A 16,684-nucleotide genomic window follows, 5' to 3' on the forward strand; every position below is an offset into this window, starting at 1 on the left:
TTATCTCTGTGCTTTTAATTCAGTGGTGCTCACCCGAACAGTAATCGGTTACACTTGTTTAAGAGTATACTTTTACAAGCAGCCTATTCCCATTTAGCAGTCCTTTTTCTTACTGAGGAATGACTCAGTTTCTTCAGAGCAGATCTGATTATGTGGATAAATCAGCTGTATGTCTGTGCATGAAGAAATGACTGATAATGCTGGTAGAAAAAGACAGTTGTGCATCAGTTGGCTAATGTTGCAGTGGAGTGTCAATGAATAAGGACAGCTGTATTATAATGAGAAGCAAATAGTTCAGATGAATTTTTCCATATTTTGTTTTTCAAAAAAATTTCTGGACACTGAAAATATCTCAGAGGCAATGGTCCCTGCTACTGTTTAATCTCTCACTTTTCTGCATTGATGTTTGGTGGGGCTTGTATCTGGCCCTCATTATTGAATTAGTTCCCTACCATTCTATGTAATAAGTGGTTTGTTATCCATGAGTAAGCTACTTCTCCAAACTTTAGCAGTTGCATTTTGCAGCTTGCAAAAATCAGTCTGAGCAACAAACTGCAAAGGGGGTTGACTTAGCCAAGTATTACAGATGAAAACTGTTTGAACATGTTTATATGAAAGCAAGGTCATTTATTATGCCTGCTCTTATTTTGACATTTTATAGGTCCTCAGAATAGTAGGGAGAAAGCAAAATAAAAGTTTTCTGATTGGTTTCTGCAAATGAACCTGTTTGTGATGGCAGGAGGACTTTGGAGCCCTAGGAGAATGGCCCTGGGATCTCTGGGATCTCATGTCCATATATTGCTGTCACTGGAGGTCTGACTTCCTCTGCTGTGTTCCTTCAGGACAAAAGGCTGTTTGTGAGCTGCCTCAGGAACTGGAGGTGCAGGAATTGGAGTTAGCTGTGGCTAAGCCTAATCAGAAGCCCAAATAGCACTGGAAGATGTAAATTAGGAACTCTGCCCAGAGTCCTGTTGGCTGGGTTTGTCTGGGGAGGGCTCTTTGTGTTACTGAGGTGTGGGAGGAATCCTGGCATTAACTGAGCTTCTGCCTGGTTCTGGACCTCAGTCCTATGGCAGCAGGATGTTTCAGCCTTGGCTAAGTCATTGAAGGAACAAAAAAGTCCTGACTGTGTCAGTTTTCAGGGGAGTCTGGAGGCCCATACTGATGGGCCCTCTCAGACCCCGGTTGTCTACAGGGCCATGGCAGCCCTGGGCAGCTCGTTCAGCTTCTGATCTGTCGTACTGCTTTGTGAACTCTGTCTCCGTGCTCCCCTCCAGACAGGAGTGGCAGTTTAAGACCAATGGCAACATGCTTGTTGTGTTCCTGCTGTGTCTGCTCCATGTTTTCCTGTTTCCTAGACATATGTGGGCGTAAACAGAGTTCTAAATGAGTATAGGTGGACCAAGAATTGTTCAAATACTTGGAGATCCTTCTTCACATTCACTTTGCCAACATCTTCCAACCAACATGTCTGCCTGTGGCAAGCATAAGGAGGCTATTTTTACAGATTCCCAAACTCCTGGAAGCTTTGAGGGATGTTGGTGACATGGGAGGCCCTCCTTGAAGCAAGGCTAGTGCTTCACTGTGTTCCTTGTTGCCAAGGCCTGCCCTGCATGGGAAAGCAGTCTGTCTCAGCCTCTTGTCCTTTCACATCCTTGCTGTACAGGAGGGCAAGCTTTCTTGTGCCCCTTCCAGGACTCATGTCTGATCCCACTGTGGGAGCAGGCTGCCTGTGAACTGGGAAATCGATACACAGTGGCCATGACTGTAAGGGGCCAGTCCTGGACTGAATATTTGGGGCAAACCAGAGTCTCTGTGAATTTTGGCACTTGAACAAAAGAGGTATAGTTGAAGGAATTCTAAGAAAAGTTTTGCTGGTTACTTCACCATGATCATGTGATAGGAGTAAAGGACAGAGCAGTCCTGACTGAGCTGCTGTTCACACCATCTCAGAGTGGGTTTGCATTCATAGCCTCTATCCGCCCTATAGGCAACATTTTGAAAACGTGCCCATGGCAGTTGCAGTAGAAAGTTGAGTAACTGTGTGCAAGAGTCAGCTGCGAGAAGGCCAGGAGAAGTTTAAGTGTTCAAGGAGTGAGTGAATTGCAAAGAGGGGGGCCTATTTATTACTATATCAGTATATTCAGCACCTGAGGCTGTGACAGGCTGCGTTGCTCGGCAGAACTTCCATCTTGTCATGCTTGGCTATTCCAGAGTTCATGACTCACACCTGACTAATCTAAAATTCCCTCCTAGACACAGGAGTAGCTGGGGAGAGACAAGGTCTCATGTTTTCAGGTGGGTGAGAGGGTGACTGTGTCTGTCTGGGTCATACATGGTCCCTGTGAAGAACCCATGACGATGAGACATTTGCTGCATGAGACAGGGCGTGTAATTTAAGCAGTGTCCCTGTGTCACAACCTTCTTGTTTTCTCTCCCTCACCTGTCAATACCTACATGAACTGGAGACAACTGAGCCTTCCAGATTTTCTGGAGAAGTCTGCACAGAGCAGTAAGGCTATTCTAGTTTTGATTACAGCCAGAAAGAAGCAAGTAGCTGAAAAGGTCAGGGTAAGCATTAGTTGAGACTGTACATGACATGGTAGAATGATGAGAGATTAGTGATCTGCAGGACCAGAACAAGGAGTCTCCCCACAAGGAGACCCCACGGGAGTTGGAAGGCAGTTTTCAATGAGCTTGGAGTTAAGAAACCAGCTTGGCTAAATCACTCAAACTGGAGAGACAAACCTACAGCAGAGGAGAAAGTAAGTTAGCTTTTATGTTGGTTGTTAGGGCTGAGAATAAAAGTACATCAGAAGCATGTGAGAACAAAATCAGAAGGACAAGCATGAGATGAAATGCAACTAGCGAGCAAAATAAAACCCCCACATCACTCCAGAAGCTCATTAATTGTGTGAAATAGAAAGTGTACTCTAACTGTGAAGTGAGAAGACTAAAAGGTGTCAGGAATGCAGTACCTTCTAGATTTCACTATCTAAGGTAGTAAAATAATGAAAGTAATGCATTAGTGAGGTGCATTTTCAGTTAAGAAAAGGGTAGAATGTTTAAGCCATGTATTTCAAATTGACCTGAATTCTCTCTTTAACTATGTCCTAGAGTATTTAAAGCTCTTGCTAACAGAATCCCAGTGTCAGTAATCAACATATTTCAGAAGTTATGGATACTAGGTAGGCTAGAGGGAGGCTGTAAAGTGACAAGCCTGATGGAGAGAGGAAGGAGAAAAAAGTTATGACATTAAGCAAATTAATTTTTCTAGAAAAATAGTGAAAAATGTATTTGTACATTCCTGAAAAAAATATAGTTATGAGTAATTGGCAACAAAAACTCACATCTCAAAAATCAAATTGCCCTTACAACTACATGACTTACATTATGGATAGAGAAGAGCTCTAGATCCAATATGTCTTGATTTTTAGAGAACTTTTTATGTGCTGCCCATATGGAATGTGTGTTCTGTGTTGGTTGATGATGTGTGTTCCATGTTGGTCTGCAGCTAGGTGTGTGCAACACTTGTTGGAAAACCAGAGTTACAGAGTGATTTTCTATCAAAATGGAAATGTGTATCAAGTTGGATTGCACAGATTCAGAATCTGGTGACATGGATGCATTCTTATAAAAGGGAAAATGCTTATTGAATTCACATATGTATCAGGCTGGGAGGGAATAGGTGTGCTGGAGGGCAGGGACAAAATAAAAAATTATCTTCAGTTAGAAATATGGAAAAAATGGAAAGCTATTCAGCCAAAACAGATGCAGCCCTAGGCAGGAATAATCAGCTGGTAGGGCAAACTGATTAGGTAGAAATTCTGTACAATAGTAACTCAGGCTTTGAGTAGTCACAGACTGGGTGTGAGTCAACCACACAAAAAAAAGAAAAAGAAAAAAAAAAAGAAAAAAAAGAAAAAAAAAGAAAAAAAGAAAAAAAGATGTGTTCTGCTAGGATGTATTATGAGGATTAGAGTTTGCAAGACTTGGCAAGGCATTCTGCTTTGCTTAACATTTGTAAAGCTAGTTTTGAATGCTGCACGTGAAAAATTATGTGGACCACCTGAAGAGAAACCAGAATGTCAAGGGACCTCGAGATAACAGCAAATTATTTCAGATTGGTTAATTAAGGAAGAGTAAGAGTAGGAGAATGACAACAGTCAGCAAGTCTATGAGAAGTTACTGATGAGATGGGAGTAACTTATTTCCTATGCTCACCAGGAGCAGAAATTGTAACCAGGATATTTTAGGTTAAACATTAGGAAAAATGTTTTTGAAGGGTAGAATACTGGAAAAAAGTTGCCAGTGGTATGATCATAGTCTGTCATTGTAATTTTAAGAACAGGCTGTCTGCTTGTCCTTCATAATCAGAAATTTAGAAGTATAGTGAGGCTGTTAATATGACTTTCTGAGGACCCTTCAGCCTTCTGTTTTGATTGTTTTTAATGTCATGGAATCACAGAAGGGTTTGATTGGAAGGGAGCTTTAAAGGTTGTCTGGTCCAATCCCACTGCAGTGAGCAGGGACACCTTCCACTAGATCAGGTTACCCAAACTCCTGTCAACCTGAACTTGAGCACCCCTAGAGATGAGGCATCCTCAGTTTCTCTGGGCAACCTGTTCCAGTATCTCACTACTGTCATCATAAGAAAGTTCATGCTTAAACCAACTATAAATCTTCTGTTTTAAAGTTTGAAAATGTAGCCCCTTTTCTTATTACTACAGGCTTTGGTAAGAAGTGGATCCTGTCCTGTCTAATGGCCTGGAGCCCATGCCTCTCCATTTGATGCTAGTGGAAGATTTCAAACCAAAAGATCCTCCTCACAATCCTGCTCCTAATTAAATTAATTTACCTATGAAACACAGTGCAACTTCTCTGGTGTAATCTTGATCTCATCTTCAGCTTCTTGGTTGTAAATAAAAACTTGTGCAATGTTTTGGAGTTTTCTTTGTACATAAAACCACATCTTTTTTTTTTTTTTTTTTGTTTTCTTTTGTTTTATTTTATTTTGATCCCTAAAGCATATGTTGTAATACTAAACTGGTCAACAATCTCCAAGCATCTGCCATGAGTAAATACAGGAAGCCTCCTATGGGTATTGTACTTGGTATCTGGTAAACTCTGAACCTGAGAATTTCCAGTCATTTCTCTTGTGAAATAAGTTCTTATTGCAGGCTTTTTTGTTAACAATATTATTTTGATACCTCTCTACTTGAAATACAATAAATGTTTTCAACCAGATTAATCAAAATACCTCAGAGTTTTTCATCCCTGTTAGGTCCCAGTTATTTATCTACACAACATGAGTAAAGAATAATTTGCCTTTACTAGTAAAATCTGCTTTGTTTGTGTGAAGAGAGCACTGAAAGCAATATTTAAAGTCAATCAACTTGTTTTGTTTAAGTTGTTGTTTCTTCTTTTGAGAGAAAATGTCCCTTCTTATTGTTCTCTTTTGATAATAAAGTATTAGGGTTCAATAAGGCAAAAAAAGAAATAGTTGTTATTTGTACTCATTCTAGCTTGTAGAAAATGGCAATAGTAAGTAGTAGTAGAGTGGAAAAGACTTTTCTCCTTGGAGTTTGGCCTTTTCAACATAAAGATCACTTTTGTAAAGCAATGTCAAGATGAGTAACTGCTTAAGTTCAGTTTAAAATACTTTTCCCCCTCTACTTTGTAGCCTCTGTTGCTGGCCAGATTCAGCCTTATGAGTTAAAAAAAATAGGGAACACGGTAACAGAAAACCCAGTTATTTTTATGGTTCACTGTTTTAATTTGCAAAAAAGTGTTCACAAAGTCCTATTTCCTTGGGAAGAGAGAGAATCAAACTACACAGAGCATAAGATCTGCTTACAGCGTGTTCTTTCAGCTTTCTCTTGGAGGCATGTAACTGCTGCTTCTCTTGCTCTCCATGGCTTTTTTTTCTGTTTGTGTACTGGGTGCTGATGACAGACAAATATGCACTGTCCTTCCTAAATATACTCAACCTTTGCATTCACATTCAAACCACAGTGCTACCCTTTATACCACATATCTTAGTTCCCACCCCACACTTGTCATGTTTGGGTTTCCGCCAGTAATTTTTGCTATGTCATTTACTGATAAATAAAGGCAAATTTAGCATCATTAGATAATCCTTTTCTGCCCACTATGTTCAGCAGTGCCACAGAGCAAAGTCAATGGCTACTCCCAGAGACAGCACATCTACAGGATGAATTTATATTAATAATGAAATATGCATTTCTGCAATCATAATGTTCAAATTGCTGCAGTATATAGCAGCATGTATGCTGCATTTGCTTGTTGGTTTTTTAACCTTCTGAATGAAAATATGCTGTCATTTCTGAGAGAAGTGTACTCTTTCTCCCACTGGTATTTCCTACAGGACCTCAGGACAGGGCTGGCTTTGAAACTGCTGCTTCCCACAGCAGCAGAATGGTGCTGAACTATTGCTGTGGGAAGCAAGCACCGCCAGAGCACAGCTTCTGCTGAGTCTTGAGCTAAGTAGGAGGAAAGGACAAGTGGCTCTGTGCTCATGAGTCAGCCCTTTCCTTTCCTGGATGCTGTGTTCTTCCTGAGGTCCTAATTTAGCTGTTCTGCAGCTACTATCACAGCTGCATCATCTACCTTTGTGTTGGGCAGGGAGTTCCCATGGAGTTCAGACTTTCTCCAAAGGTAGGAAAATGTGCAATTTAAGAGTGGAAGAAAAGCTCTTTTGAGTGGCAAAGCCGATGCATCTGATGTGGCAGAAACTGCCCTATTACAAAAACTGTCATCCATGAGTTCAAGGATTTAACAGGACAGTATATAAAATGTAGCAGAAATCCTTCACGAAGGAAGAGAGTACAATTTTTTTTTGGTTACAAGTTGTGGAACAGAGTGATTCTTTCAGTGTTACCACATCTGTGGCTCAAGACAGCTATAGCTGTCACACCTCCAGGTAAGCTCCTTGGTGAGCAAGTTCAGCTGAACTGACTGGGCTCAGATGGGATGCCAACAGCAGCTGTGGTCACACCTTTTCATTAAGTCATGTGTGTGATTCTGTGTAATGGAGGAGAGCTCTGTCACCAACCCAATTACAATGAAAAGCAAATAGTGGCTGCTTAAAAGACCCTGTGATGTCAGTAAAACTTTTACCAGCTTAACATATCATGACTTCAGTCTGCTCATGCAGAGACCCAAAGAACTAGAGCTCTTATCAAGCTTCTGGGGGAAAACTGACCAAAAATAAAATACTGCACCAAAATCTGCTCTGAGTTATTTCATGTTTCATACAAATTTAACTCGGCTAACTATCATGGAATTTCTTTTCAGTAGCACAGTTGCAACCAAGTGCACATCTTTTGTCTCATGTGTCTCCCAGCTTCAGAAATCTCTTAATTTCTTTTGTTTTTCTTTAGGTTATTTCACTAAAGCTTCTTTATCTGTTCTGCTGAATATACATTTGATTACTAAATTTAGTGCTTCTCTTCACATGACCTATTTCTTTTGAGTCTTAGTGTTGTTGCTTGGATACGCTTTTCTCTTCTACATGAGATACTTGGTTTAATCTTGCTTTTTTTTCTGTGCTTTGGGCAACAAATGGATTGTTACTGATTTTTTTGTTATGTTTTTTTGTTTTTTTGTTTTGTTTTGTTTTTAAATGTAGTTGGTTTGCCTGGCACCTTGGTTTCAGCAGAACTTTTGTATTTGATTACAGATATGTGGGTTTAGGTATAATATATCCTCTGTAACACTGAACAGCTTACTATTGCATTTCTTTACAGTCAGTTCCAAAATGGCACAATTATGCCAAGTAAAGGCCAATCACTGTGTAACTTATGAGAATACTAACTTATGAGAATACTAATATTTAGAAATAAACAGGGAGAGAGAGATTAAATTTCATTTTTTAGTGCTGTGGCTGCAAGTTGTTTCCTGGAATACCTTACATGAATTCTTCTATTTTAGTAATGGGATAGGGAAAGTAAGTATACAGAAGGAATAAGTCAAGCATTTTAATTGGGACTGAAGTATTTTTACTCCTGATGGAGTTTTGCTTATGCCACTCTGGAAAAGGTATAGTAGCCTAGGACAAGAGGAAGTTGAAGGAAGGGTGGCAGAGACTTTCAGAGTTAAAGAATAACTACCATGTTATTCTCTGATGTGTGGTGAAGTTAAACAGTTTAGAATTCTTGGCCTAGAAGAGTGATGATGGAAAGCAGTACCAGAAAAATCTTTAAAGCAATGGACAATGTGGAAAGGAAAACAAGAAGCAAGCATTCATAAAACTCACAATACAAGAATTAGGAGGATCCTGTGAATCATAGTATAGATGAAAAAAAATCAGGAAGCACTTTTTCATGTGACAGAAATAACTGAATGTGGTGCTGCTGAAGACTGAGGTGACAGATAAGGAAGTAGGCAATAGTAGATAAGAAAGTAGGCAATGGGAGGTGTCTCTTGATTGGCATTGAAGTTAGTGGCCAGAGACAAATCACCTCTCAATCCTTTGGTCACTGATTCCTGGAAGCCTGAGAAAACAAGAAAGTTCAGAGTATGTTGCTAGATTTTTGTATGGCTTGTATTCTGATTTATATAAAGTATAAACGTATATAATGTCTGGCCTATGCTGCTGCATCTACACTGCTAATTGTAACTATGTTAATTGGATTAAACATAGCACACATTTACCTCCCTGTGCTACAGGCATATCTTGATTTTGTGTAGGGTGTTTGGTCATGTAGAGCAATTCTGAGAAGAATGGAGAAACTTTTAAAGTTTACTCTTTTCAAAACGTTCCATGTGCTTACCAGTGTGTGGCTAAGTAATCACACTGATGTGAGTGTTTATTTAATACTGTGTATTTTCTTTGTGGGCACACCCGAAGTTTCATTATGGTTTGTTCTGCTGGAAAAATAATATAAAGATGTATGTATAAAGGTGTTACTGCAGCCTGTGCAAAAGAAAAAAATAATGCTTATGATTCCTAATCAAAATGAGAAAAATGTATGCAGTCATGTCCTTGATGGGTAACTTCTTGTATGGAGGACTGATGGCTTTTGAGGCTGATGCAGAAGCCTCTTGAGAAGACAGGTAAAATGCCTACCTGGCTAGAGAAGCAAAAACTTAAATAAGCTGCTTAAACATATCTGTCTAGTACCATTTTCACTGCTGTGTGGTGTGTGTGCTGTACTCCCACTGGTGCTTCAGAACGGTGCAGGTCTGCCTTCAGTCCTGTGGTGTCTGCCAGCCCTCTGCAGATATCTTTGATACCCAAGGGTGTGTCAAGTGGCACTAGATCATGCAAATAACCTCTGTGAGTGGCAGCTGAAAGGTCACCCCGGGAGCTTCGGCTGACACTCCTTCAGGTAACAGCAATGTGGAGGAAACTATCTGGGAAGCAATTCCTCACCTAGATGTGTCAGAGCACTGATGTGTAGCCCTGAAAATATAAACATTAACTCTTCAGTACATGGGCTGAACTTAGTGGAGTCAAGACAAATAAATCACATTAAAAAATCATGCATGTGTGAGTTATGTAAGAACAGACTCCACACAGAACAGAGTACAGTACTGGATACATTACCTGGATTCAATTTTTATTTGATTTTGGTATCTAGTATGGAAGAAGCTTTAGTAAAGGTCAGTTAAAGGCTAAGGTATTGTTTCTTTTGGTCGTTTAAGGAACTATAATTTTTTTTTCAATTTTCTTCCTTATTCAAATATGTTCAAATGATGTTAAATTTGTCCTATACCAAACATGGACATTTAACATAACAAATCAATGTTTATGGCTTTTGAAATTAAAACCCCCCAAACTGGTGAAGTACCTTTATTACCCACTGTATCCCTCAGAACATGAATGATGTCACAGTGCATAATATTATGCATAATAATTAAATGTAATCATCCCATGACAAACAAATAAAAAAGTAAGAAAACAACAATTGCAGACCTACATAACATAATCAAGAAAGATAGTAATATATAAGGTAAGCTGCAAAATGTCTATAAAAATAATTTAAATGATATTGTGCAAATGATATTTGCATATAATCTTACATCTTACTGTAAGAGCTCTGTATTTTTTAAATCAGTGTTAACATTTTTGGGAAACTTAAGCATATAGTTTTTCTTCATATTTATCATACAACATTACTTTGGTTATACAACAAAGTCCCATGAGTACATTGAGGTCTCCTGAAAGACCATTTAACTAAATGGGCACAAGTACTGTGCATTGAAAGCAAAACATCTTTCACCTTTGAATTTAAGGTCCTCCTTTAACAAGTCAGAGAGGGATGTATATTTGATTACTTTGCTAAGGATCAAGGGAAAAAATCCAACGTCTCTGGTAACTCAGTATTGCTTATTAAGAGCTGCCTAAGCAAAGGATATGCAAAATCCAAGTATATTCACAAGATGTCTTTCTTCTGGAGAGGTGATGCTGATATCTACAGTATTCCAGCACGCTAGGTCAGTGCTGCCAAGTGGACCGTGACCTTCACTGCAGGATACTGTTACTGACACCATCTAATATTGCCAGTACCCATCCTAATTCTGCCATCTACCAATCACCCTGCTTCTGAGAGCCTTAAATGCTCAGAATGTTTTAGATGCTTCAAATCTAGGTTAATGTGAGTTTCCAACTTCCCTGAATTGGTAAGGTCTGCAGCTGCACAAATTCTCGTCCATTTCCAAGTACACAAACATATTAAGCTGGAACTCGCCCAGAACAGCCTGTCCTACCAGTTGTTGCACAGATCCACATTTCCAGACATACAGAGACCCTCAATTCTGCAGGTCCTGCCTATCTGACATGTGGAAAACTATCTCTCTGAACATATTGTTAAATACCACTGAGGGCAGCTTTTCAACCCTTACCACCAGTCCTTTTTAAGTGCATGAGGGGGTGCCTGAGGGATTGCACGTGTTACTTGTGCACTTACACTGGCATGGTGACTGCTTGTGGACACCTGAAACCACCTCACTCAGTCTGGAGGTGGAATTTTAGTTCAGACAAGCTGGTTCAGCTGGGGGACAGAACCAGCCCTGCTTCTTACTCTTTTGTTAGCAAGATGTCAGCTTCAGGGTGACAACATAAATGGGTGCTGACACTCACTCAGTATTTCCCCACATTTCCAGAGTGTCTGGAAGAGCAGTCAGGTTCTCTGAGAGTTAAGTGAGAAAGAATCATGCTGCTGCAGGTGTGGATTTCATAAAGTAATGGATGAATCCTCCCACACCTCCACACTGGCCAGGTCGTTCCCTGTGGTAGTGCAGGGAACTGGTGCTGTGAGTGCAGCACTGCAGCTTCTCTCAGAGCCACCAGGCACCTGAGAAGAAGCTGTGGCTGTCTTTAAGAAAGGTCCATCTCTGCCTGCACTGCTGCTCCACACGCAGTGTGTGCCTGCCCCGGGGCCTGCCTGCCTTGTGAGCCTCCAGGGCAGAGTGTTCTTGCCACACAGCTCAGTATGGCCGGTGCACCTGCAATGCATGGCCCTACACAGAGGAGAGAAGCCTTCACCTGCCGACTGTGCAGAGCCTCCATGCACCCCAGTACTGCAGTAATATGTAAAGCTCTATATGAGTTCCCATGAGTTCTAGGGCCTTACATGCAGTGACTCACATATAACTTTAAATACACCCACTCACACCTAGGCTGGAGTGGCTGAGATTGTCTGTACCCAGACACCTGACACCCTCATTAAATCTGAAGTGAACACAGACTCCTGGTTATGTAACATAATGCCAAAGTAAAACATTATTTTTCCTGAAAAAGGAAGAAGCCCCAAATGGAACTTGCATTCCATTCTCTGTTTTTAGTACATGACTTCAGATGCCCCAGGCAAAAGATTTTTAAGGGCAACATTAATTGTTAATCTTTTTTTTGACTTGTACTTGACATTTGACATTATGAATGGAGAATTCTTTAATTTAATGTTTTGCTTAGATTATTTCACTGCAGTACCAGCACAAGGGAGCATTCCCTTCTGCAACTTAAAACAGGGCAAATACTACACTCTTCTGCCATTCCCTCTTGGCAAACACTTAACATCTGCTTCAGAAGGAACTGAGAACAGAAATAGAATTTCTGTTTTCTACTACATTGCATTTCTAATTTATTTTAGTGAAAATCATTGGAGATGATTTTCACTAAAATAAATTCCTCCTAAAATTAGGTTTGCTATATCTGAGTGTGCTTCAAATCAGATTATAGAATTATAGACTACAGAAATAAAAGAGAAATTCAAAGACCTTGATAAAATCAAGATTTTTCTGTACAGACCCATAGTATTAGATTTTAAGTGAAACACTTGATACTAAGAAAGATAATATACTAGTCTCTATTAAATTGGAATTTTTATAAAATATCTTTAACATTAGAAATATTTTCTATCTGGTGTTTTTGAATGTATGACTATAGCAGACAAGTCGGGTTAAACATTTTTTCAGATTCATTTTGAGTGCCTTGTGTTCCCTCGAACTGCCAGAAGATATCATAAATCTTTATTACCCTGTGCTCTGAACATTTGATGACAGCACTGGGACCCACGTGAACACAGATGTTGAAAAACTGTACCTGACTTTGCATTCAAGGAACTAGCTGGATACCAAAAGTACATGCTGAACTAGATCAGCACATGCAGTCAGTTAACAATAGCATATGCTCACCTCCTAGTTCTGTCAGTACTTTTCTTGTCAGTATGCTGTAGAAGAGATCACAGCAAAAGGCTTTCTCTTTTGACTCATCCCATTTTCTTTAATAGCTAGTCTTACTTCAGTGATTGCTAAAATGTTTCACTGAATATTTCAAATGGTGCTATTTTCATTAGTTCAATATTCTTTTCTTGGTGTTGTTGGTTTCTAAGGGGGCAATGGCCATAATTTCATGAAGCCCAGTGATCACAAATATATTTTGATCAAAAATTAACAGTGATTCATTCAAGGCCTGCAATTTTTATTTCTGTTTTAAAGTAATTGATGTGTAAACACCTGTATGCATGAAATTGGGGTCACCTTAAAATGAAGGTGAAGATATGAATCTGAGTATGTAGATGTACTATGTATAACTAGACTTAAATCAGTAATAACAAGTTTAGGCCCTTAGAAACAGCAATCAATAGCAGTAGGATATCTGTAGTTTTGTAGTTTTATAGTTTTATCATTTTCCAAGCAATGGTGAGAACAGTGAAATAAACAGGTGTACAATTCATACTAGGGGATAGCAGTTAAACAAAGAAATTATATGCAGGCTTGGAAATGTGTCTTACAATACAACATGTACATTGCAAGAAAGGAAAACAGATCTCAGTGTCTTTGGATTTAAAACTGTTGGACAGCTGTCAAATCTACAATCACTTTGCCAGCAGTCTGCCAGTGCTACAGCCCTTGCCTAACTATATAAGTGAATGTATTTCCCTAGAGAAATCAGTTTGTGACACTGTGAAGAATCAGCTACAAAACCTACAAAACTCATCTTTTCATAATCAAGAGCTCCATAAAAGACCAGTTCCCAAGTTATGCTTCAAGTTACTTAAAATTAGAGTAAAATGGATTGTATAGAGGTGTGGCATTTACAATCAATATAGATAACCTCATGAAGTTGTAAAAACACATTAAATAGTTCACAAAGCATGATAAAACCCACCATGTACATATCTGATGTCATTTGGAATGGCTGATGGTGTTCCTTCTCTCTGATTTTGGTTTGCCTTAAAGCCTCATGCTGTTGTCCAACAGCTGAATTCAGGCACAAGAGGTGAAAGAAAACTGGAATCATTAACTTCTTCAGCCCTCCTACAGCAATTCCCATTCATAATCCAGAGCCCTCAGCATAGGACTGGAAGGGGATTTATCATGTTGTTATCTTCAGTGAGTGTTACTTTGAAGGTAGTGGCTGGAAGGAATTTTGCTGAATAACAAATCCCTGAACTGGATGTACCCAAACTTTGTTCAAGCTCTTTCAGCTTTTTAGAACAATCCTCATTCAGTTCCAAAATCCAGGCAGAGATATTATTAAAACATTTGTTTTTGAAAAACATAAAAGGCTAAAAGGCTGCATCAGATAGTACAGTCAGGGACTGCCTCTTTGAGGCACAGCCCCAGGCATGGCATCATGGCCACCAGTGAATCCAGACTGCACATTTTGTTAGAATGTGTTAAATTATGCTATCCAGTAAATCATAGTAATTAACCAGTTGTCTGTGCAGTACTGTTTCTAGCCATGCACTAACAGATAAACCAAGTATGTTCTGCCCAGGTGGAATGACACTGTTCTCTATATACAAAATATGCAAAAAAAGAAAATTGTCTAAAATTGAAATATACAAAATGCACAGCTTTTTTTTTTCTTTTCTGTTTTTGCAGGACATGCTAAATGCAGCCTTTACAATTGATGAAGTCTCCAGATGAAAGAAAAAAGTTGTTGTATGCCAGTCACTGAATGGAGGCAGTCCAACTGAATGTATTGAAAATTCCAGTGATGACTTCTGAGTAGACCACTGATCACAGGATATACAATGGTATTACACAGCAGGTGGATGGTGAAGTCTAGTAAACGACATTATTTTAGGAATGAAGGGATAGCCAGTAGAAACAGAAGGCCACACAGATTACTCAGAAGCACTGTAAGCTCAGTAACCTCATGGCTGCATTTGTCTAAATGCAGCAAAATTCAACGTTTTTGCTTCTGACACTATCACAATGATGTTAACTGAACCCAGTGGTTAATAGTGAAGCTTTTACATTAATTCCTATATTATTTTCACAAATTCAGGAAGGCTCTGTAAGCCAAGATTCTAGTTATTTGGGGCATCCTAAACACTGACACATGCATCTCAAAAGAAAATCAGAAAGGATGCATTGTTTTCAAAGTGCTGTGATGAAATTTTGAAACGTTTCTTCATTACAGTAAAATTACTGACTTTATTAACTTTCCAAAACATAAGGATCACTTGGCTTGCTGGATCTCCCTCATCATTGCCCAGCTGTGCAGGCTACTCTAATACTGAGGCAATAAACATAGAATCATTTAGGTTGGAAAGGACCTCTAAGATCATTGAGTCCAACTGTTAACCCAGCAATGCAAAGTCCATCACTAAGCCATGTCCCCAAGTGCCACATCTACATGGCTTTTAAATACCTCCGGGGATGGTGACTCAACCACTTCCCTGGGCAGTCTGTTCCAAGCCTTGACAACCCTTTCAGTGAATAAATTTTTCCTCATACCCAATCTAAACCTTCTCTAGTGCAATTTGAGGCCACTTCCTCTTGTCCTACTGGTTGCCTGGGAGAAAAGGCCAACCTCCACCTTGCTACACACCCCTTTCAGGTGGTTGCAGAGAATGATAAGGTCTCCTCTGGGTTTCCTTTTCTCCAGACTAGACAATCTCTGATTCCTCAGCTGCTCCTCATAGCACTTGTATCTTGTCCTTGCACCAGCTTCATTGCCATTCCTGGACTTGCTTCAGCACGTCAATGTCTTCCTTAGAGTGAGGCTTAGAACTGGACACAGGACTTGGGGTGCAGCCTAACCAGTGCAAAGTCCAGGGGGAGACCGCTGTCCTATTCCTGGTAGTCACAGTATTTCTGATACAGACTAGGATGCTGTTTGCCTAACTTTAAATTTATTTTTCTTCACATATAAATGGTGAATAACATCTTACATGTTTTATCTTTTACTTGCTTCTCCTTGGTAATGCTTTGAGAATGGTTTCTCTCCCTTCTTCCTGGCTTAGGCAGGCTGATCCTCCTCTTTTTATGTTGTTTCCATTTTGTTGGACAGGGCTTTTTGTTCCCTGATCTTATTTGGAAATAGATACCTAAGTTAAATCTAAATGTTTCTAATCAGATGGACACAATGTGAAATGGAAGAGATGTGTCTTCCTTGTACCTTACAGATTACAATCAGCTTTGTTGCTCAGTGTTTATGAATCAAAGCGTTCATAGTTTGACACAAACAGTAATTGTACTGCCTGAACACACTTATATGAAAATTCCTATCAGAATGCAAAAATTGTGCCAAGTGTGACTCAAAAAATAACTTACCCTCCATTTGCAGAAATGCAATTTAATAATGTTTATTACACTTTTGGAAAGATCCCATATAATCTGACAAAATATGTAATTTAAAATTGGTAAGATGTCACTGCATCTTACTCTGACAAACACATTAATTGAAATCTAATTACTAAAATTTTAATGCAATTGTTATTAATAACATAATAAGGTAATTTAATGTTAGTCTTAAACTTTAGGAATCTCATCATCCATTTTGCACTCAAACTAGTATGTCATTAGCTTATGAATTAAAAGGATATTTTGCTGTTAGTTGCTCCTTACTTTTATGATAACACAGCATTCCAGTATGGCTCAAAACCATAAAGGTAAATCTTACGAGAATGATTGCTATTATATATGACTTCAGATAAGAGTCAATATTAATCTTGTTATGTGACTATGTGAAGTATGGTTGTCATACTGTACATACATCTCCATGCATTTGAATTAATGAGGATTGCTGTATGGAAAGGTGCTTTCCTTGTGCCAGCTCTTTAACCTTTATCTGAGTTTATTTAAATCACAGAAAGAGAACAAAGAAAAACAAACCAAAAGTGGGGGGTTTTCTATGGAGCTGCTAAATTGAATGGACTCAGAGATGGAGCTGGTGAATGCCAGTGTTGGCCTAAGTGTGGGG

Source organism: Passer domesticus, chromosome 1 (assembly GCF_036417665.1).
Source record: "Passer domesticus isolate bPasDom1 chromosome 1, bPasDom1.hap1, whole genome shotgun sequence".
NCBI classification, from domain to species: domain Eukaryota; kingdom Metazoa; phylum Chordata; class Aves; order Passeriformes; family Passeridae; genus Passer; species Passer domesticus.